At 34.1% G+C, this 21,498-nt stretch overlaps 1 protein-coding gene across 20 annotated transcripts in view; it reads right to left on the bottom strand.

The window, feature by feature from the left end:
* ADGRL2 (adhesion G protein-coupled receptor L2) overlaps positions 1-21,498 on the bottom strand; it is a 266,132-nt gene that overhangs the window by 106,405 nt on the left and 138,229 nt on the right. Inside the window, exon 1 of one of the 20 annotated variants that reach the window (XM_057715058.1) lies at positions 7,549-7,569. The exons of the other annotated variants lie outside the window; for them this stretch is intronic. The gene's annotated coding sequence lies outside the window, so the exon portion shown is untranslated. Of the gene's footprint in view, positions 1-7,548; positions 7,570-21,498 lie in introns of those variants that run through there. 20 annotated transcript variants of the gene reach the window in all.

A 21,498-nucleotide genomic window follows, 5' to 3' on the forward strand; every position in this document is an offset into this window, starting at 1 on the left:
TAAACCCTACAAGCCACTAGGATTATGTGGAAAAACCACCTCTGACTATTTAGCACCAACCTGATTTTTAGATGTTTAACCAACTTTCTCGTTTCTAGTTAGAACAATATGTCATGAATCATCATTTCTCTATCTTTCCATTTCTCCTCAGGTGCCTAAAATCAGAAAATAAATTATGCATATTCTGTATAACCTAAAGGCTTCCATGCTGGCAGAGCAGAAAAGCAGGGAGGTCAGTTGAAATGGTGGACTCTGGAAAAAAGGGGGTGTAGATCACTAGGCAATTTTCACCCTCAATGAAAGAAAACGGGTAATGAGAAAAAGCAAGAAACTAATGAATCAATCAAGTATTCACTGACCACCACTTAGGTGCTTTAGCACGGTCCAAGGCAGCTTTAGGGCAAGATGAAGACAGTATCTTGTGTATTCATCTTGTACAGTTTGAGGTCTACCGAAGGAACAAAGAAACGGCTCCATACAAGGAAATATATATAAGTAAACATTCAATTATATGGCACAAACTGTGTGTTGTAAAAACTGGGAGTAAAGGGAGATTAATGAACCTGTAACTTTGAAAGATGATGCTATCTATGTAGGAGAGAAGATCTCAGCTTAACCCTGAAGGATGAGCAAGAGAGACAGCAGAGGAAGATGGACCACCAGGAGTAAGAACAATCTCAAGGGCAGCTAGCTTGCTTGCTTACTAAGTGCTATTTGTAACAACTGAAAACAACAGAAGTAATTGGAGAAGAAAAATACAAACATTAACATGGGGTTATTATTTAAGTAAAGTACACACAGGAATTAAGGCCTTACACCCCCACCAAAAGAAAGTTCTATCACTCATTATTTTGTGGACTGGATCCATCAATTCCTGTACCATTTCATAACCATGTATAGTACTACACTTAGCATATATACCTATGTATCCATCATATGCAATATGAGTACATGGACATTTCAAACATTTCATAGGAAGAAATGAAATCTGGGGCCTGGGGGTAGTAATACCACCGCAATATTAGAGACTGAGAGTTGCTGTTGTACTAGTTAAAGTCAGAATTTGAAGGGGGAGGGTTAAGAGATCTTAAACTTGCTACAAAAACCTCTATTAAGAACTTATGCTGACTTAATTGTCCATCTCTCTATAAATCAGAGGTTGTTTCATATCTTTTACTCAGGGAGACAAGGAATGTCCAACTATTTGAGAAATAACTCCCCCAACAGTATCTGAGGCTCAAGTAATATGCTAGAAAGCATTCCAATTAGGGGACTCATAAAGATATTCAAATGGTCACTCTTTGAAAGGGGCAAACATCAGGGTATCTCTTCAGACACAGCGAAGTAATGTGAAGTATTATTATTACCATTGTTCATACAAGAAACCAAATCTCAACATATTTAAAGGACTTGTTTTGTTCACAGTGCTAGTAATTAGAACTTGAAATCAAATTTAGTTGTTCTATATTTTAGTTTCTGTAACACTTGATTTTTTGTTACAAGTATAAAGAACAGTCATTGTAAGAACTCCCACTTCATTACAGATATACCTGGCTCACTTGTCAAATGCATTTAAAATGTTTCATTCTAGATTGAGTAATTAATCACATCAATTAGTTACAAAGCTTAAAAAATGGCCTTAGGATTTGGCTAATCCAATTGGCTAATTTTCTAGATGAAGAAATGATATACCTGATCTAAGTCTCTGCCCTTGTATACATATTTAGTGGCAACTCAGTGGCAGAAAAAATTCAAAGCAAATGATTTATTTTTAACTGTAACGATTCTAGTTTTTCCAAACATTTACTCGTAAGTATTTTTAAATTTTCCCAAGTTTGTTCAATAATAACTCTGTGTTTTAAGAATAGTTCATTTTCTCCAGACATTTCCCAACCACACTGACTCCAAATCTATTCATCTATATGTTGCATTTCTAATTCTACAAATTTACTTTCAGCCTGGTCCTTCACTGGAGATAATTCAAGTCTCAAAGCCAATCAGAGGTACAGATCACTTCTTGAGAGGGTTGAGGTGTGGGTAAAAGCAGCAGCAGATAAATTATTTTTCATATGTGATTTCATTGTTAGGCTAACAGATTTGTTTTCATTAAATGGTTGGGGGGGGAGGTAATTTCTTTCTTATGTTTGAAACTGCTGACTTTTGATATGAACTAAGTGTACCATAATTCAATAGAACCAAAGTGCTACCATAGTATTTCATCTATATCTTTTTAAGAAAATCATAATTTCTAATGTGTTCAAGAATAAAACTGTAACCACATAGGCCTGTATTTATTTCAAGTTTCCCATGATGCCATTCACTTTAGCTTTTAGCCTTTTATGTGACATTGAGCTATTTTATAACTACAAAATAGCTGAAAAGAATGACCTGTTAATTTAAAAGGGACACAAAACATCTCTCTCTGGTACTATAATATTTTGATTCTTTTTCTGAAGACAAACCAGTTGGAAAGTGACCATCTGCTAATGTGGTAGTATTATTTGGGCAAACTAACGAATAAATGTCTTCCTCTGTTCCGAGCAGGGGACCATTAAATGACAGAAATTCAGAAAAAGAAAAATGAAACCAAAAGGTTGATTTAGGGCCATGTAAAAAGCATTCTTCATTTATTGTAACTTTCAAACAAAAAAATACTCTTTAAATACACACCTTTTTATTTTTCTTAAGTTATATATTTTTTTAATGTGGACCATTTTAAAAGTCTTTATTGAATTTGTTACAACATTGCTTCTGTTTTGTATTTTGGTTTTTTGGCTGTGAGGCATGTGGGATCTTAGCTCCCTGACCAGGGATCAAACCTGCACCCCCTGCATTAGAAGGCTAAGTCTTACCCACTGGACCTCTAGGGAAGTCGCAAACACATGCTTTTTTAAAAGTACAAATAAATCTTCTACAATCTATCTTTTACACTGTCAAGAAATATATTAACAAAGCAAACAACTAAAATTCAAGCTTCCTATCAATTCTTCCCATGATTTCTTCAAATCTAGTCATACATATAGGTTATGTCCCAAACATACATATCTTCCAAATACATGATTTTTAAAATCTTATACATGGTAACACATTTCACAGGTTGTTACATTTTCATGTATTTTGAAACATTTTCCAAAAATGTATGTTGTCAGCATTCAATGAGTTGGGTAAAGTGATACTTGTTTATTTACAAATAAATTCTTATAAGAATGTCAAATCAAATAATAAATAGATTTCTGACCTATACTGTAGTAATTAGTGTAATGTATGTGTAACATGGAACCTATAGCAAGTGCATAAGCTGTGTACCTAATGAGAAACTCCATCATGCTAGCTTATGTTACTGAAGAAGGGCAAAGAAGGCCACCATGACAGTCTTCCTGTGCCTAAGGGATAGGCTTTGAACAGAAGAGACTTACTCACTTGAAAAACTATGGCTTCCCTGAATCCCTAGGAAAGCTTACCAAAGGAGAATAAAACTTCCCCCCAAACTGTAATACAGTTTTAGAACCAGGAATTGTAAACACTTATTCATTAAAACTATTATTCTAATACAGTAAACAAATGGGAAATTACAGATTCTTATAAATATTCCTAGTCTGTTTTTAAATCTGTAAACATGATATACAGTGATTTTTTTTTCTTCTTTCAAACAGTTAAACTGCCTCTGTCAAGCCTGACTCACGATTAACACCTGGAAAAAACATTTTAAATGGTTTTGATTGCTATTAAGCAGATAAGCCACACTCAACAACCTCCAAGGGCAAAGTATCTATATAACTATCTATTTAAGCCGGTAGCAAAATTTCTTCTAAGATATCTCTCTAAGCTTTTTCCCTCAAATATCAAGTGGTTTTTATTCTTTTAAACAAAAGGTCTCAGTGCTTTACAAATATTAATTTCTTTAGTCCTCCTAGTAATAATACTATTATAATCCTCATTTTAAAGATAAGTAAAACTGGACTTCCCTGGTGGCGCAGTGGTTAAAAATACATCTGCCAGTGCAGGGCACATGGGTTCAATCCCTGGGCTAGGAAGATCCTACATGCCGCGGAGCAACTAACCCCGTGCACCACAACTAATGAGCCTGTGCTCTAGAGCCTGCAAGCCACAGCTACTGAGCCCATGTGTTGCAACTACTGAAGCCCACGTGCCTAGAGCCCGTGATCCACAACAAGAGAAGCTACCTCAATGAGAAGCCCACGCACTGCAACAAAGAGTAGCCCCTGCTCGCCACAACTGGAGAAAGCCCACACAGAGCAAGAGAGACACAACTCAGCCAAAAATTTTATAATTAATTAAATAAAATTTTTGAAAAAAGATAAGTCAAACAAGGCACAGAGAGGTTAAGTAAGTGGCCCAAGGTCACCAACAGCAGAGCACTCCTATTAAAGACTGAACAAGCTGAGATTCACACTCAACCACTCTGGCCCCTTTGCTCTCAAGCACTATGGTGTGCACCTTAGTCATGTCAATTGCTGTAATAAATTTTGATGCACAGAGATAAAAGCAAACATTTTTTAGTTTGAATGTGAATCCTGGGAATGATCCCATTTTATGTCATCTTAAAGTGAGAATATCTGTCATAACAAAATGTTGTTACTTCACTGGCACTCTCAAAACAAATTATTATAAAGTGTAATAATAGGGAGACAGGAGTAGGAATTAACTCAGCATTGTAGGATAAGGGGTTGAGCAGGAGTGGTTAAGATGAGCACCTAGAGAATCCTGTCTCAGTAAAAGAATCAATTCCACTTTCAACTCTACTACAGTAGAGACTGAGCTTAGTGACACATATCCCATCAGTCCAGACCTTAGAAACCAGGATTGAGAGCTTCTGAAGCTGACCTTCCATCAGTTGATTAGCTGTATAAACCAAAGGCAGGAAGCAGCAATGAAAGTCAAGAATTTTTAACAATTTTTCTCTCAGTTTGAGGATTTGAGTTGTCATGACTCTGCCACTAACTTACTATGTTAACCTGAATATACACCAAGTCATGAGCCATTCTTCAAATCAAAAATGAAGGAGCTGGATTAAATTATTTCCAAAGTCCCTTTTAAACTTCTATAGTCTTTAACTTAGTCACTCAAGTTAAGTAAATATGTTAATTTTTTAGAAATGTCAACTTTTTGAACTACCTTAACTATTCATTGAAAGACACAAAAATGTGAAAATTCTCAAGGTCTAGATTCCTACTCAAATGAATAAAGACTTATTCCATGAGCACTTGATATACAGTATTCTCCTTTATGCACTTTAAAAAGTTGAACTACTACAGCAAATGAATAATTGATTTACAGGGGGGAAAAGTTCAAGTGAAGGACATATTATTAACTGTGCATTAAAGAGGCTGGTTGGAAGAAAATGTACCTCTCTGGAACATTTTAAAAGCAGTATTTAAAAAATGCAAATGCCAGATACAGGCGATGCTCTTCATTTCACATCTGCAAATAAGTCACACAGTAAACCCTAAGTCCCCTTTCAAAAACAATAAGAAAAGGGCAGATTATATATCGAGTTGCAAATAAAAGGCAAACCTTTTCCCACGTGAACATGTAAGAAGGGTACTGCACTCAATTACTATTTTAAAGAATAAGATTTAACTGTTGTTTCAAAATTCCAAACATACGTCAATAATCTAATCACAACATGGTACAAACACTACATAACAATGCAATTAAAAGTCTATAGGAAATAACGTTATTCACAATGTTTCTGCTACTCAAAAGTATTAGAAAGGTGTTTTAATAAATTTTACTTCATAATTCTGTATACTTAATGATATAAATGGATCTTTATTTTCTTATACATTTTCACCCCATATCCTGAGAAATAACGACTCAAACCAGTCAGTTTTTCAAGCAAACAGCAGAAGCTAAGTATTGTTAGGGAAGTGGGCTGGCAGTTGGACAGTTGTTCACTCTGCCTGTCATACCCCCTTAATACAACTTTGATTTGCCTTTGTTCTGACAGTAGCAAACAGCTGCTTGTAAATGAGCGACCTTCCCTGGGCTGCCTCCCATTATTCTCCACTTCTGTTAGACAAGGTCACTTACTGCAGAGATTTGGGGAAGGAAGTACGTGCAGCCCACAGAATTAAGAGTTTAGAACATAGGCAAGCAGGTATTTTTCTTTTGGTAGCTTGAGCAAATCAAGACTTAAAAAAGGTTTCTGCTAAGTCAAACGTTTTTCCTTTAATACTAATTTTAAAACCTAAGGCTATATCACAAGAGCAAATGACTTTTCTGTTAATGCTTTTTCTTTTAAATCTACATGACTACATAACATTGTATAAAAGACAGATTTAATCCCCAAATGGTATTTATAAGCACTTATTAATAAATACTAAGATGTTTCTCCTCTTGTTTTACGAGAGCCTTCAGATCTGGAAGACAGCAACTGGAGAATCATTTGGGGGAAACTTGAGGACAAAATCTTACAGTTTTTCCTTGATTTTAACTTTCAATGAAAGGTTCATTTATGACTAATTTCATCAAGGGTAAAAGACAGAAACCTCCAGGATCAAACATTTCATAATTTCATTCTGTGTTGATTGTTACCTTTAATGTAAATTAATCTAGACTAAAACTTATCATTAAAATGTTTGATCAATATTCCACCAATGCTCCAAAAGGTATAATTGACACTATAAAGTGAGGCTCACCTCTAATTTTCAGCTTGGCCTATGATCTTCCGAAGAGTTTAAGCTACATTTTGACAATGTCATACAATTAAGTTGTTTTCAAATAGAGGCAGGCAGAAAGGGTGGAATGGCCAGTTTTCAATGCAATGGATGAAAACAAAAAGAGGGCATGCTGGAGCAGCCACCATGCAAGATGAATCATGACTTTGTGGCTTTGAAAGTTTATGAGTGGGAAAAGATCTAGGAAACTCTTCACACATTCTTAAGACTGAACCATCCAAATGTCACATAGACAGAGTTCTGAATATTTTTCTCATCTTGATATACAACCACCACAAGGAACGTGAGCCTACAGTAAACTTCACTAAGGGATAACTAAAACAAAACTGAAGCAACACTGGCACTTTGGATGTGTCCACTGGTAAGAATTAGATATCGCTACATTGAGGGGGGAACTAAGAATCGTGTGACTATCTCAAGTTCCCTCATTCTCTACTCAAAGACTGCAATACCATTCATAGAATATATACTATCCATGTTTTTAAAACTCTCCAGCTTCCTGACGTCTAATTACACTTGGCAAGTTTCACCAGTTTTGGGTCATGTGGAAGGCATCTGAATTCTAATAATGTTTTTACTACTTTAGCTAAGCTGGTTTTGTATACCTTGTAACGGCTACTTCATTTTCTCTCTAATGTTTAGTCATAACTCTGATCTATCGTTTATGATGTTCATATAAAATAGATTTTTCTACATTTCAATCAGAATGTGTCAAAGCATTTTCACAAAGTACTATATTTAGAGAAATATTAAAGATTATATAAATATTTTTCATAACTGAATTATATGTGTTAACAAATATTCACATACTTAAAAAATTTAAAATAAGCCAATAGTAATGCCTTACTTTTTCCAGAAAGATGTGAACACTCTAGTAGCTCACCAGTAAGAGCACAGGACAGATTTTATCTTCCTTTATATTCAGAGGCAGGCAAATCACCAAAACTCATTCGTATCCCTCCATTTTCCTCATAGAGTGTTAACAGCAGGAATCTATCCATCCCACCTTTGAAATAGGTGGGTGGCTTAAAATGCCTCTACTTTTCAGTCAAGACCCTGAATTAAAAATAAACTTGAGATTTAACTTCATCATTTTCTCTACAAGATGCAGTAATACAGAATAAACATAGTGCTTAGTTTGTTCTTACTTTAATTTACATTCCACATACTGGTTTCATACCATAAATTTGCTTATTGTAATCCTGCATATTATCTGAAGACTTAAGCGTTTAAGCTAATAGAGCTGACAAATGATCTAGTAAGAAATTATGTATCTTAAATTCTTATTTTATTTATTTTTGCACACCATGGACTCGTCAGCATTCCTTTGTACTGATAAACGCTAAAACATTTTTTACACCATCAAAATGGGAAAGTCATTATTATATTGGCTATGTACTAGCCCTACAATATCCAGAATATATCTACATACATATATGTATAAAAATATCTTCATGTCTTCTATTGGCAATGACTTTTCAGAAATAAAAATACTTAATATTTAAAATAATTTCCAGGGACATATACCTCCTTCTACTTAGCCCAACATGAGTATTACAAAAGCCAGACAAACACAAAAGTCAATCAGAACCAATACTTAATACAGTGTGAATAAATTAAATCCTTGTGAGAGGAATATGTCAATTCAAAAAGGTTACAGAGAACATTCAAATCATCAGCAATACTTTTAAAATAAAAATACTGAAGACTAAAACTGCATATTTTATAAGTTGATAAGAATCTTTTCAGGGAGGGAAGGTGATTCTACTACTTGAAATTTTTCAGACTAAAGTCAGACTGCTAAAGAACACTGTCTCCATATCTATGGAAACTAAAAATTCAGCAGGATGTGACCTAACTTAAGTTTTTCATTACTAGTATAGCCACTTGCATTTCCTTTGAAATTACAAAACTGGGAGGGAACAAGCCAATCTACATCCTAATCTTAAAAGAAAGGTGCTAAATATTGAAACAATTCTAACTTCTCTGGGTATCAGTGTCTAGTGACAATATTTAAAATTAATGGGAAATAAAGTAAAACCTATTGAAATGAAACTTGAAAATAGTTTAATTATTTTTCAGTCTCCACCAATAACATAATCATTTACTGTTTATGTTGTATAGTTCACCTGACCAGACAATAAAAATATCGCCTTCTAAAAAGGTTGGAAAAATTATCATTTACTAATGCTTTAACTAAATAAAGGGATACAAAGTTTTTTTAAAGTATTGGATTCCATAAGATGTTACAGAAAAACCTGAACAAAATTTCTGGCCAACTCAATAGTTTTACATAAATAAATCCCAACCAATATAAATGCAAAAATTCTCAAGACCAGAAAATGAAACACCCCCCGCCCCCCCCCCCCAACAAATAAATATGTGCCTTTGGTTGTTTTCGCTATACTAACATGTAAATGAATAAAGCACAGACAAACACCATTTTTATTTTAACAGTACTAACACCAATAAAAACCCAAACCTTAACCATTTAATAAGACTCTCTGTCTGCAAATAAACAAAAATGCCTTCATTAGAACTAGTTCTGGCAACTTAAAATGTAGTTCATATTCCTATATCTTGAAAATAATTTCATAGTCTGTAATTCTCGAACAAGCTAAAAATTAAATTATCATTATGGGTACTTTCTAAAATATGAAAGTACTGTTTGAAATGACTAAGAAAACCCATTTCTACCTTGGTTTTACTTGAAAACTGACTCTTACAATTAGAAATGTTACTTTATAATGTCATATTGTGTTTATATATCAAAATGTTTTAAGAAGGGATACACAGGAGTATTTAGTTTTTCTCTTAGAGCATTTCAAGTATGAATGGAAAAGGAACATTGTGTATTCCTTGTTTTTTGGATTGAGCAGGTAATGCTAAATAAGATCTAAGGAATTCAAGTATTCCAATTTAGATAATTAGGAGTAAATAAAAGTCTTCCTACAAGTCTTCGGTTTCCTCAAATGGAAGGCTATCAAAAATGTATTTTTAATAAATTAACCACATTTTATTCTCTTCTTATAAAAACTCTCATGAATATGTATAAAAAGTTTTAAGTGCAGATACACACAATATGTATGAAATTAACTCTGAATAATTGTCTGGCAGAAGCCAAGTCTTTAATTTCATACAAATCTCACAATGAGTGTTACTAATTTTTTGCTATCATTTCATAAAGGAAAATGTGCATTTCCTATTTGTCCTATTTGGACATGGTAGAGTCACTATACATAGTGATCTAATATTAATAATAGGGGTGGCCAATATTATTTGGATTTTAAGAAACAGCAAGATTACAGTCTCCATTAAAAAAAACCAATTTGTATATTTTTATACTGTATTTTAAAGTAATGCAGCTCAAAGGTCTCAAGGGTTTTAATTGGGCAGGTACCTTCTCTGAGATAAGAACATTTAAATTTTAACCTGAAACAGAAAAAAAAAAAAAGAAAAAAGAAAAAAGCAATTTGAGTAGGGGAGAGGCAAATGATTCTGGGCAAAGAAACTACAGGTGCAAAGGCCCTCAGATGTTTACAGGAACTATAATAACTAGTATGCCTGAAGCCAAGGGACCCTACTAAAGACTGGCTCCATGCAAGCTGGAATGAGAATCCTAAATCAGATCACTTAGAGGTTTATCCTAATTGAGGCCACCAAAGTGTTCTTAGCAGGAAAAGAAAGTGACCCAATTTACTTTTTACTGAGTTCACTTTTGCCAAGCTGTGGAGAATAAATGGGGAAGGGGGGGTGGGGGGACAAGGATGAAAGTGACCACTGTACCAACCACCATCATTGTAAAACCAATCCTATTTGTCATTTTTTTCACTTAATGTATGTTTCCCCCACATTTTAATTAAGTGCAAGTTAAACCTTGTCTGGTTTTCCTTCAACAATATCACCAGTTTCTGGGATACAGCAATGGCAGAGATGAATATTACCAATGAAACCCTTAAAGAATAAACGAAAAAAGCCAGTAATTTTTATCACACACACACACACACACACACTCTCACACCCCATTCCAAAGCTGAACTTTATTAAGTAGATTCCACAGGTATACTTTGTGTCTATATAAAATCTTCATATTTACCTGAGAGTTGTTGCCCAGCTTTTTACCAGGTTCTCCAAGGAGTCTACAAGCTCCAAAATTTTAAGAATCACTAAAGCCTACATCTCACCATAAATCTAGAAGGTAGGGTTGTCCCAGAACATATAGAGATAACAATCTAAAATAGAACAGAGAATGAAATAGAATCTTGATTCTTCATAAATGGATAAGTTAATTCCTGACATTCACGCAAATGAAGTGCAAATATCATACTGATTAAAATTTTAAAGAACATTCCTTATTCTTTACTTTTCAATTAAATACTTGACTTTCCTTTATGACTACTTCATTTGAATACTTAGCATTAGCAATTCCAAGGAGAAGCAATGTACAATCATACTTTTTTAAAAAATGTGGATAAAAATTAATCTGCAGATAAACAAATACTGTTTTACAAACGAAAGTTACTTTTAAATGTAGAATTAAATAAAAAACTCACTCACCAGCCTCATTTTTTTTTTCTCTCTTATACATCAGTAGAGCTGCCACTGTCTCTAACTTTCTAATATAGATCTAAAAAGAGCTACATGGCATAGGCCCATGTGCACGGAGCAAGGGAAGTCAGAAACCTCCAGGGAAGAAGTTTGGTTTGTTTTTATAGATACGCAAAACAGTACTCCCCTCTTCCCAGGGGGCTCAGCAACAACACTACCTTTTCCACCAGTATAGCAAAACACTATTATATCCAGGCTATCTTTTTTTATTATTTTTGGAAAGTAGACATTTTAAAACATTGCAATTTTAGTAATCATCAAACATTAATCATAAGAGTAACTTATTGTCAAGTAAGATGCATTAGAATTCTGACATGAAAATACTAGCAGAATCACTTTGGCTACTATTAGATTACTGGAAATATTTTACTAGGTTTATTTTCTCTCATCTATCCTCTCTAACTATTAGGCTAAAAGGGAGACAGTTCCTGCTTAAATTTACTTAAGGAAAACTACTTAAATTAGTGGAATTTTTTTCTGCTTCCCAGAGTTTAAAAAGTAACCACTATTCTATATAACATAGATCTCAAATTCTTCTATCTAAAAACATAATGCAGTTCTTGTATAATTTTGTATAATTTATTTATACCCATAGATAGCAATTTATATTCTAGCAATGAAAGCACCTACTAGCCAATAACAATTCTGTACTTTTTTACCCTTGGTTAATCTTAAGATGCATAATATTCTGATGCATGCTATATACAAATCCTCAGAGTACCTATTTCATGCAAAAATTAAAATCACAGAAATCCCCCAAATCAGTGCGATATCACCTTGTTTTGTGTAAGATACATAATCTACTTAATAATTCAATCATTAAGATATGCTTGCAAAAGTGGGTCATGTGGGAAATGAACGTAAGAATTACAAAACAGTGTTTATCAGTAAACCACAGTTTCAAGTAAGAATTTCCAATAATTTTCAAGGAAATTTATATATAACTCATTATTTCTTTAAAATAACTTTTGACTGCCACTGTAACAACTGGAAATTAAAACCAAAGTGCAGTTTTAATGATTTAAAAAAAATTTTTTTTGAGAAAAGAGTACTTTTTTAGCTTATCTCTACATATGTATAAGGGAGCCAAATGCATAAAGAGCTGTATTCATTCATTGAACCAACAGCTGCTAAATATACTAATGTGTGCCAAGTACTATTCTGTGAAACAAAACTTGAGGAAACAAAAGAGAAAATGACAGGTCCCTGTCCTCACAGAGTTTATAGGGGGAGAGACATACAAATAAAGTATTTACAGATACTAGAACTATTAAGAAAGAAAATAAATAGGATGATGTAACTTGGAAGGTGCTTCCCATCAGACGGTTATGAAAAGCCTCTCTGGGGGCTGACATTAATTAGAGCCAGGACCTAAAGGATGAGGAAAAAATCAGTGATGTGACAAGCTGAAGAATGACTTTCAGGCAAAAGAAAACGTCTAGCACGTTCCAGAAAGAGAAAAAAGGCAAGTGCATGCTACGTTAACATTTCTTTCCTATTCCTCTAAGGTCAACATGACTTAACAGTAAGAACATGGACTCTGCAATAAATAAGTGTGGATCTGAATCTCAGTTGTACCAAGTTAATAACTGTATGTTATTGGGCAGTAGGTTACCAAAACATTTTAAGCCCCTTTTCCCTAAACCACATAGTGTAGAAAATAAGATCCATACTTAAAAAGAATATCTTCGATGAACAAATGATGCCCAATAAATTGTCCCTTGCTTCTTCCAAAACTGGTGTCACCGTTTTATCTTTTTGAACTTTAAACAAATATCATTTTCTCTTTAAATTTCACAATCTAGGTAAAACACTTTAAATAAAATTATTTCAAATGTCCCTTAAAATGACCCTTAAAACAAAATTTTCAGGACTTCCCTGGTGGCACAGTGGTTAAGAATGCACCTGCCAATGCAGGGGACAGGGGTTCGAGCCCTAGTCCGGGAAGATCCCACATGCCACAGAACAACTGAGCACGTGCGCCACAACTACTGAATCCAGCGCACCTAGAGCCCTTTCTCTGCAACAAGAGAAGCCACCCCAACGAGAAGCCCAAGCAACACAATAAACAGTAGCCCCCGGTCACCACAACTAGAGAAAAGCCCGTGCACAGCAACAAAGACCCAACACAGCCATAAATAAATAAATAAATTCGTTAAAAAAATTTTTTTCAATGTTCCTTAACACAATCAACTTTCCATGGCAAGTGATGATGTAAGCCCTCCCTCCCCCTCCTGCAGGGTGATGAACTGTCACCCTGGGAATTCTTTTCTCAGTACTGTCTATGGAGCATACAGCAAAGGTTACTTACAAAGGCTACCTCACTTCCATGGGTATCTCTCAGAAGGAACGAATCAATGGCTCAAGATTAGTAGCGAAAAGTACTAATCTCACATTTGAGAAAAATAAAAGAAATTAGGAAGAATGAGAGATTAATTCCTAGAACAGGTAGCTCCTAAACAATTGTGCTCAGAGGAAGGTGATCTCTTCATATTGGCAGGAAGGTATGAAGGAAAGAAAGAAGGTTGAATAAACTATCTTTAAAGTAGAAACTATGTGAATGTTACATATCCTCAAATAAAAGTGACAAAAAATAGCTGCAATGCTAAAATGCTTCCAGTTTTAATACTTTACATTTATCTTCATATCAGTAAAAGTCTAATTAAGGAATCATACATGACTCTCATCAACTGTCGATATTTCAACATGTTTTAGCTAATAAGTCAGAACTGAATGATGGCATGGAAGTAAAAAATTTTGGCTAGTGTCACAACTGGTTTCTTCTACAGGTAAAATTACATTAAATTTTAGAAAAACATCAATTCAAGGTTACAGTTTTAGAAACATAGAAGGGAAGCTGAAAGACAACAGAGCACTTTAGTTAATGTCTCTTTTAAATAGTTAAGCCTTTTTGTTTAGAATGAATCGTGAATAGAGAAAAAGGGTAGATATGCTAGCATATGGAGAATCTGTTATCTGTAAAGCAGTACATGGGAGCTCTCACAGGTTTTAGAAATAAAGTAAAATGGACAATCAAATCCAAGGAGATGAGAAAATCTCATTTTCCTACTTCCCTATAAATACATTTATAGTAATTGAAACTTTCATATTAACAAAGATGCAAATAAGGCTAAATGTCAAGTTAAACAGAAACAGTGTAATAATCATGCAATTGTATATATACATATATTTTAAATTTTACCCTTAACAAATAAGCTACTCGTCAATTCACTGGTCTATGCATTCTCTGGTGCAATATTCTACATATGTCAATGATCGCTATTTGGAGGAAAAGAAAAAGAATTCTTCTATGCCCTGTATCAATGCTACAGGAATCACACACAATTTCTTCTGAATCAGAAGCAGGTCCTCACTAAACAGGTACACATTTGCCAAATGATATGCTGTCTTCTGACACATTACTTGGCAATTAATCTTGCATATGACAAAATCTTCATGCTTGACAGTTCTGAGGCTCACACTAAGGGCCTTTTTGTTAGAAGGATATATGGAACTAAGCCATGAAATATAATATTCAACAACTTACTATTTAAGGATGCTTATGATTGTTGTCATACCATTGCTGACCCCTATCTATGGTAAATAAGTGCACAGTAAAGTATAAAATTAAATGATCTGAAATGCTAAAAATATAACACTGTTTTCATAGTTTTACTAACTTGTAATAAAGAAAAATTGAGGGCTTCCTAGGTGGCACAGTGGTTGAGAATCCGCATGCCAATGCAGGGGACACGGGTTCGAGCCCTGCTCCAGGAAGATCCCACATGCCGCGGAGCAACTTAGCCCATGCGCCACAACTACTGAGCCTGCGCTTTAGAGCCCGTGAGCCACAACTATTGAGCCCATGTGCTGCAACTACTGAAGCCCACGCGCCTAGAGCCCAAGCTCCGCAACAAGAGAAGCCATGGCAAGGAGGAGCCTGCGCACCACAACGAAGAGTGGCCCCCACTCACTGCAACTAAAGAAAGCCCGCGCACAGCAAAAAAAAAAAAAAAAAAAGACCCAACACAGCCAATAAAATAAATAAATAAATATTTTTTAAAAATAAGAAAAGAAAAAGAAAAATTGAATTCTAGCATTTTTAGCTCTTCCTCCACAATAGACTGCTACTTATATCAGAAAATTGTAATTATATTTTTAATGTTGTTCCTATAAATACTTAAAAATGTTGAAAAATAAAATATCTGCTGCTGTCCAGATAAATTTAATTCCTGGTATTAAGGAACTACAAGAGTCTAGAGGTGATTTAATACTTGTGCCACATAATTCAATAAGTTTGGGTCAAATGTATTGACTTCTAATCTTTTCAAACAACTTCATTATTTTTTTCTACAACTAATATATATAACTCAACTACCATGCTCGTTTATCCTGTTGTAGGCTCTCAACATATGATATCTGATTTCTTGGGTTCCCCTCTTAATTAGCCCTAATGTAAACAATTAAATCTCATTTTACACTACATCAAATTTAACTAACAGCAAGAGACTGAGGTTTTCCTCCTCATCTTGCCATCTTTTAATCTGCTCACTACAACCCACTCTCAGCAACTTGAGAATCATCACAGGAGAGCGCCACTGTTGTTTAAAGCGAAATGTCACACTTCTCAAATTACGGGATGAGGGGAGGGAGGACAGCTAGTGTAAGAAAATGATTGTCAGCAAGGCTTTGGTTGATTTTTCAGTTTCTTGAGGAGGATCATCATCTTTCTGGGACCATCATTTAAAACCTGAGGCTCCTGCTCCTCAGGCACTAAGCCAATACTTAGGAGGCAACAGGAAAATGCTATGGTCGAGCAACCCCGAGTCCCATCCAATGGTCACTGTGGTCTGGAAACCTCAACAGCTTGAAATACAATATGAAGACCAACACGAGCTGCCTCTTGCCCATCCTCAACTCATATGGCAGGGCCTATAGCCAAAAAGGAATCAGTCCTACACAAGGCAAAGATCAATAGCCTGGGAACCAGACAAACTAATTTTTTTTAAGTATAACTGATTTACAATGTTGTGTTAGTTTCAGGTGCATAGCACAGTGATCCAGTTATACATACATACGTATTTTTTTCAGATTCTTTTCTCTTATAGATTATTATAAAATATTGAGTATAGTTCCCTGTGCTATACAGCAAGTCCTTGTTGGTTATCTATTTCATATATAGTAGTGTGTGTATGTTAATCCCAAATCCATGTTCTGACACCAGCTAGCCCTAGCTGTTCATCACAAACAAATCATCTAAATTCACTGTTAGATCCTCCATAAAATGAAGAAGCCCCTTGGCTTTGTAAAACCTATACAGAATATTATTTATGAGAAAGTACAAACCTGACATTAAAAATCATATTCCCAGCCTTCCAATGTTTGCTCATTTTTCTTTGTGACTTAGTGCTTAGAAACCAGCATAGTTTTTATGTTATTTGTTTTCATGGGCAACTGTTTTTGTTTTCAAAACAAGGTCTAATAATTTTTTTTACAGTAATGTGAATACAAAAATGATCATTCATGTATTCACTCCACCAATAAACATCTATTTAGTATTTTCTCTATTTATACACTGTGCTGGTTGTATGAGAGACATCAGTAGAAGTAAAAAGTGAACTTGGTTCAAAAAATAAAAGTGCTTTGAAAAATTAACTATTTCTTTTCTTCCTCTAGGGTTTATAAAAAGCAAATCCAGCTTTCAGAAAAAGGCTCATGTCTATTAACATAGTCATCTGTTGGGAAATTCATTCATTCATCAATCTATCCATTCATTCATCAAATATTTATTCTTTTAAAAATGTTTGCTGTGCCTTGCACTTTCCTGTGGTCTAGAAATACACACTGGCAGAAGACATGGTCCCTGCCCTCATGAAGCTACAATAAAAGCTACAAAAAAACAAACCAAGATCTATTCGTCACATGAAAAGAGCAGTTACCTAAGTAACTGTCAGATAAGAATAGTGAACTCCAGAGGAAGATTAAGAGTGAGAGCTCAAAAATTAGTGACAGGACTTCCGTGGTGGTGCAGTGGTTAAGAATCCGCCTGCCAGTGCAGGGGACACAGGTTTGAACCCTGGCCTGGGAAGATCCCACATGCTGAGGAGCAACTAAGCCGTGGCAGCAACTAAGCCCATGCACAACAACTACTGAGCCCATGTGCCACAACTACTGAAGCCCATGCACCGAGAGCCTGTGCTCCACAACAAAAGAAGCTACCGCAATGAGAAGCCCGCGCACCACAACAAAGAGTAGCCCCCACTCGTCGCAACTAGAGAAGGCCCGAGCATAGCAACGAAGACCAAATGCAGCCAATAAATAAATAAACAAACTTAAAAAATAAAATTAGTGACAGCAAATTTAAAAGGAAACAAGAATTGCTAAAAGGTACTAGCTCATTACAGGTCAGGAATTTTTTTTTCTGGCAAATTTACCAATAGAGAAAATGTAATATCTACTTTTCAGACCTTAAAAAGTTTTTTTTCCTCTCCCATCCATCTTAGCTTCCCTTTTTAAATTTTAATTCCTTGGTAACTAACATAATATGATCAATATACATTATTACAAACTTTGCTAGTTTTAACTTTGACATGTGAAATAAAATTCCAGCATAAATGTAAGATTTTTTCTATAAATTACTTTCTACTATACTCTATGACAACAAAAGTATATACAAGAAGACTGATGTAAGTAAGGCAAAAACACTACGTCTAAATTCTTTTATAACAAAATAATATGTGATGGAAAATGTTCAAGATTTAACAAAATACATTCATGCATTTGACAAAAAGAATATCAAGTGTTAAAAGACATTTTGGAAGTAATATTGACAGAATCAATAAAATATAAATTTCTCTGGGCATAACACTGCATAGCAACATCTTTAATCAAATGTGGAACCTGTCATGACATTCTGACATCTCTTATCAAGTGGTAGATGAGTTTCTTAAACTGACTAATATTACTGAAAACATTAAAATCTTTGCAAAATTAGCTATGGTAAAATACTTTGATACTTTATCATCCGATTAAAATGTCACTGAAATGTGCACGTTATAAAATTAATGAGGATATGCAACAAAAATGAGTGAGGCAACTGGAAAGCAATCATACATTTAACCATCACTATCACATGTTGAAAGCGGTATTGTAAGACAAAATCAAAAAAAAGAATAAAGTATACTAAAGGCAAGCAGATTTTTTTAAGTTAGAAACAATCTATTCCAACTAAGCACCGTATTTCATAGTTTAGATTCAGCATAGATATTTACGTCCTTCCAATCTAATAATTTCCTAACTTATTAAGATGAGGAAACTGGACCAGGGAAATTAACTAATAGACATAGATCCAAGATCCAAAATCTTGGGACTCCTAGAAATTATTTTTTCCCCCAGACCACCTCTTTGTCATGTTACCATAGCACATTTTTTTCAGGTAACATAAAGACCCTAGTGATTGAAGCCATACAATATATGATTATAAAATTTGCCAGAGATATTGCACATTTAACACTTTAATGTATGCTAAAAAAAAAAAAAGCGTTCAAAGTAAAAGCATGTCATTTGTTCTTTAAAATATAAAAAACCAACCAAGTATTTTTTAATTTTATAAAAAAATCACTAAGAGGTGTCCCAAGAAAATATTAGTTTCTGGATGTCAGGATTTTAAATTCTTTTTAATTTTTTCTTTCTTGTTTTCTATGTTTGGATTTGCTTGGACTTCAATAAAGGCATTTAACTTCTTTTATATTTTTTGAAAGCCTCACACAATATTACAGTCCAAAAGACCAAAAAGAAAAACAACCAAAAAAAATGAGCACTAATCAAATAATATTAAATGTTTTGTTTTTGTGCTCATTTTTACTAATAAGAGAATTTCTAATCATGTAGGGATAAAAGAATGAAACATTTCAAAACTTCTACACAACAGAAACAAAAATAATGCTGTTCGATGGACACAAATGATTTAAACACAGTCACTTTTCATAAAAATAAAAGAATATTTACCCACAATCATGTCAGAATTAAAGTGGCAAATGTTTTTGAATAATTTGATGCTCAACTTATTAAAATATCATAAAACTCAGTCCCTATATCTTACTTTACTATCTTAAATTATGTCCCATTATTTACAACTTTATTGGTAGCACCGTTTCAATTCTTACTAATTATCAAAATCTGAATGTTCAAACATAATTACTTAATATACTCTAGTCAATTAATTTCATAGAGGTTTATACCATAACTGTATTTATTCAGTCAACATATTCCAACATGTAGAAAAATAAACAATGATACACATTATATGACTATAAATTCCATGGCACGTTAAAATATAAAAACTCCACAGCAGACTGAAAATGTCATACCCAATTAAAAAATGAGCACTCAATTACAAACAGCACTCTTACTCTACATTACATTCAGGGGAAAAAAAGTGTTAAATGTGTCTACAGTTTATTTCATGTGTTTTTAAAATTTTGTAAATGATTTTGTTTTTCAGGTCTTTGTATACTGCTATCATTTTTAAAGGTACTAAGATCTCACTGGCTCTTATATAAGTAATCTTCCCCAACTGTAGTAATTTGAGAAATAAGAACACTAAGTCAAATACTGACCCTATTGCCATCTATTCAAGCTGAATTTCAAAAGGGGTGACGATGTGCCATGTCTGAAAGGCAGACTAAGGAATATATAATCTTAAGTCTTAGCTCTAAATATCTTTTATAATACATTTGTTCTTGCCCTAAAAGGAAGTTTATAAAAATAGGAAAAGTGATGTTTCTTCTTCTTCTTTCAGTTCCTCACACCACAAAAGTATGTTGCACATAGCAAGAATTCAATAAATACAGCATTTGCTGAAAGAAATAACAAATGACTTTATGAATAAATCAAGTCAAGGAGTAGTAGTACTACTGGTTCAATGGCATTTGTTCCATGTCCTAAGTGTTATTAGGTTTGGATTTCTCCATTCTGACATATCATGTATTGAATTTCAAATTTTCTATATGTAGCCGCATTTAAACCAACATGGCTATTATCCCAGTAGAATAATAATAAGTTTCAGTGGCTAGAATAACTGCTTATACCTCAGAGAGTTAGAGTATTATAATATTTAACTTTCATCCTCCCTGATTTCCAGCTTCATCTCCCAAAGTCTAAATGTAGTCATGTTAATCTTTACATTTCCTTATTCCAAACTAACCATTAATTTTACCATTCCCACACATTATCAAGGGTCAGTCTCAAAATATCAATGTAACAGTAAAGATTTAGATGACAGTAGTGAGAGTGAAAAAGATGGACTGCTGTATAAACACACAAAAGAAGTTCTTCTAAGGGGTTTACAGATGGTTACATCAATAGCGTATCTGGCCAATGATATTCTCTCTAAATATGACACAAAATGGGTTTTTTAAATTTTATTCATTTATTCAATACCTATTTAAATACTCTCATATATCCAGAGCACACAAATTTAAAATTTAAAAACAGTAGTATATTCAAATCAAATATAAGCTTTCAGTTGTATGCTTATTGATTAGGAACAAAAGCACAGCACAGAAGCTGTCAATGGATGGTGAATCTAAGTGAAGAAGGTTGCCACCAGAAGGAACCATCTGTGGGCTGATAGAGGCTTTTCTATTGATTGTCGACATAATGCCAAAATATGTAGTCAACCCAGTGAAAAAATAGAGCTAAGTAAGATGTCTGGCACCAAAGACAAAAACCATATGGTGAATGCCTACATCTTCCACTTTCTCAATAGGCTGTCAGGCATCAAACAGACATAACCTTAGTGTGAATAGCGCATGTTCATTTATGAATCTTTTAAAAGCCATTTCCTTTTTACACATATGCATTGCTTAAATTATGGATGGCTAAATTGTAGGCACCACGCTATATACATCTAGAAATATTCCAAAACTGAAACTTAAAGTGGATTTTCATTATTACGCAAATTAAAGAGCATCAAGAATGTTGTATCAGACAGTCACAGGGATGAATGAATCTCATCTTTGCCTTTATTACTGATTTAATGCTATTGATTTATGTACATAAGTTGTCTCAGGTACAAAATTGAGAAAGTAATAGAAATCCCATAAAGCTGCTGGGAGCATTACCCAGGACAGTGAAAACACCTAGCATAGTCTTTGATATTTAGTACAGGGCCAACAAAGGGCAGCCA

Source organism: Hippopotamus amphibius, chromosome 1 (assembly GCF_030028045.1).
Source record: "Hippopotamus amphibius kiboko isolate mHipAmp2 chromosome 1, mHipAmp2.hap2, whole genome shotgun sequence".
NCBI classification, from domain to species: domain Eukaryota; kingdom Metazoa; phylum Chordata; class Mammalia; order Artiodactyla; family Hippopotamidae; genus Hippopotamus; species Hippopotamus amphibius.